Genomic DNA, 2,500 nt, shown 5'->3' with positions numbered 1-2,500 from the left:
GACTGGTGGGCCCATTCAGGACTCCTATGTCTGGTAGGATAACTTTAATCCATCCATCCTGTTTCTGTTGCAGGGAGGTGGAGAGAACAATCAACACAATAACGGCTTTCTTTCATGCCTCTTGAAGGACTCAATATTCTCTGTACTGCATTACATGTGAAAGTCGATTTATTACCCATGAACACACTACCTGTATGCTAATTATATGTAAATAGGTAGCTCCAGCCCTCATAATGTTGTCCAACATTTCCGCTATAAAACGGGATAAAATTATTTTGGAAACATACCAAATTTGAAAAGTAATTGAGAAGTTGTGCAATTACTAATCATGGAGCACAAAATAGCCTACAGCACCTGGTATTCCCAGGCGGTCTCCCATCCAGGTACTAACTAGGCCCGACACTGCTTAGCTTCCGAGATCAGGCGCATTCAGTGTGGTGTGGCCGTAGGCTCTGGGCCTAGTGAGTTTTGTACTTTTAAGCATCTAGTCGGCTAGACCTTGCAGTTTTGAAAGGCAATTGAGAAATGGCTCACTTCCTGAACTTGGAGCACAAAAAAGCCTACAGCACCTGGTATTCCCAGGCGGTCTCCCATCCAGGTACTAACTAGGCCCGACACTGCTTAGCTTCCGAGATCAGACGCATTCAGTGTGGTGTGGCCGTAGGCTCTGGTCCTAGTGAGTTTTGTACTTTTAAGCATCTAGTCGGCTAGACCTTGCAGTTATGAAAGGCAATTGAGAAATGGCTCACTTCCTGAACTTGGAGCACAAAAAAGCCTACAGCACCTGTTATTCCCAGGCTGTCTCCCATCCAGGTACTAACTAGGCCCGACACTGCTTAGCTTCTGAGATCAGACGAGATCGGGCGCATTCAGTGTGGTGTGGCCGTAGGCTCTGGTCCTAGTGAGTTTTGTACTTTTAAGCATCTAGTCGGCTAGACCTTGCAGTTTTGAAAGGCAATTGAGAAATGGCTCACTTCCTGAACTTGGAGCACAAAAAAGCCTACAGCACCTGGTATTCCCAGGCGGTCTCCCATCCAGGTACTAACTAGGCCCGACACTGCTTAGCTTCCGAGATCAGACGAGATCGGGCGCATTCAGTGTGGTGTGGCCGTAGGCTCTGGGCCTAGTGAGTTTTGTACTTTTAAGCATCTAGTCGGCTAGACCTTGCAGTTTTGAAAGGCAATTGAGAAATGGCTCACTTCCTGAACTTGGAGCACAAAAAAGCCTACAGCACCTGGTATTCCCAGGCGGTCTCCCATCCAGGTACTAACTAGGCCCGACACTGCTTAGCTTGCGAGATCAGACGAGATCGGGCGCATTCAGTGTGGTGTGGCCGTAGGCTCTAGAAATGCTAAGAATATTACTCTTATGCATTTGCATTTAGTAAGCTAAGCCATGCAGCCACTTGCAACATGATACCACGCTCATCGCTCGATCAGGCTCGATCAGGCGAGATATATAAGACTGGTGGGCCCATTCAGGACTCCTATGTCTGGTAGGATAACTTTAATCCATCCATCCTGTTTCTGTTGCAGGGAGGTGGAGAGAACAATCAACACAATAACGGCTTTCTTTCATGCCTCTTGAAGGACTCAATATTCTCTGTACTGCATTACATGTGAAAGTCGATTTATTACCCATGAACACACTACCTGTATGCTAATTATATGTAAATAGGTAGCTCCAGCCCTCATAATGTTGTCCAACATTTCCGCTATAAAACGGGATAAAATTATTTTGGAAACATACCAAATTTGAAAAGTAATTGAGAAGTTGTGCAATTACTAATCATGGAGCACAAAATAGCCTACAGCACCTGGTATTCCCAGGCGGTCTCCCATCCAGGTACTAACTAGGCCCGACACTGCTTAGCTTCCGAGATCAGGCGCATTCAGTGTGGTGTGGCCGTAGGCTCTGGGCCTAGTGAGTTTTGTACTTTTAAGCATCTAGTCGGCTAGACCTTGCAGTTTTGAAAGGCAATTGAGAAATGGCTCACTTCCTGAACTTGGAGCACAAAAAAGCCTACAGCACCTGGTATTCCCAGGCGGTCTCCCATCCAGGTACTAACTAGGCCCGACACTGCTTAGCTTCCGAGATCAGACGCATTCAGTGTGGTGTGGCCGTAGGCTCTGGTCCTAGTGAGTTTTGTACTTTTAAGCATCTAGTCGGCTAGACCTTGCAGTTTTGAAAGGCAATTGAGAAATGGCTCACTTCCTGAACTTGGAGCACAAAAAAGCCTACAGCACCTGGTATTCCCAGGCGGTCTCCCATCCAGGTACTAACTAGGCCCGACACTGCTTAGCTTCTGAGATCAGACGAGATCGGGCGCATTCAGTGTGGTGTGGCCGTAGGCTCTGGGCCTAGTGAGTTTTGTACTTTTAAGCATCTAGTCGGCTAGACCTTGCAGTTTTGAAAGGCAATTGAGAAATGGCTCACTTCCTGAACTTGGAGCACAAAAAAGCCTACAGCACCTGGTATTCCCAGGCGGTCTCCCATCCAG

At 47.2% G+C, this 2,500-nt stretch overlaps 4 non-coding genes and 5 pseudogenes across 4 annotated transcripts in view; all 9 read right to left on the bottom strand.

Moving 5' to 3' along the window:
* Positions 1–342: 342 nt before the first annotated feature.
* Positions 343–451, bottom strand: LOC138474267 (5S ribosomal RNA; annotated as a pseudogene).
* Positions 452–557: 106 nt separating this feature from the next.
* LOC138474481 (5S ribosomal RNA) lies at positions 558–666 on the bottom strand (annotated as a pseudogene).
* A 106-nt stretch (positions 667–772) lies between these two features.
* LOC138473887 (5S ribosomal RNA) lies at positions 773–891 on the bottom strand (annotated as a pseudogene).
* A 106-nt stretch (positions 892–997) lies between these two features.
* Positions 998–1,116, bottom strand: LOC138477775 (5S ribosomal RNA). Its single transcript, XR_011271703.1, has one exon. It is a non-coding gene; the product is annotated as a 5S ribosomal RNA (ribosomal RNA).
* Positions 1,117–1,222: 106 nt separating this feature from the next.
* Positions 1,223–1,341, bottom strand: LOC138479291 (5S ribosomal RNA). The gene has a single exon (XR_011273079.1). It is a non-coding gene; the product is annotated as a 5S ribosomal RNA (ribosomal RNA).
* Positions 1,342–1,804: 463 nt separating this feature from the next.
* LOC138474266 (5S ribosomal RNA) lies at positions 1,805–1,913 on the bottom strand (annotated as a pseudogene).
* A 106-nt stretch (positions 1,914–2,019) lies between these two features.
* On the bottom strand, positions 2,020–2,128 carry LOC138474479 (5S ribosomal RNA; annotated as a pseudogene).
* A 106-nt stretch (positions 2,129–2,234) lies between these two features.
* Positions 2,235–2,353, bottom strand: LOC138478956 (5S ribosomal RNA). The gene has a single exon (XR_011272775.1). It is a non-coding gene; the product is annotated as a 5S ribosomal RNA (ribosomal RNA).
* Positions 2,354–2,459: 106 nt separating this feature from the next.
* LOC138477763 (5S ribosomal RNA) overlaps positions 2,460–2,500 on the bottom strand; it is a 119-nt gene continuing 78 nt past the window's right edge. The window contains exon 1 of the ribosomal RNA XR_011271692.1: positions 2,460–2,500. This exon is cut by the window's right edge and continues 78 nt beyond it. This is a non-coding gene — a ribosomal RNA (5S ribosomal RNA).

Source organism: Ambystoma mexicanum, chromosome 8 (genome assembly GCF_040938575.1).
Source record: "Ambystoma mexicanum isolate Mex_15411 chromosome 8, UKY_AmexF1_1, whole genome shotgun sequence".
Taxonomy (NCBI): domain Eukaryota; kingdom Metazoa; phylum Chordata; class Amphibia; order Caudata; family Ambystomatidae; genus Ambystoma; species Ambystoma mexicanum.
Note: the sequence above shows the minus strand (reverse complement) of the source record. Positions and strands in the feature narration are given on the sequence as shown.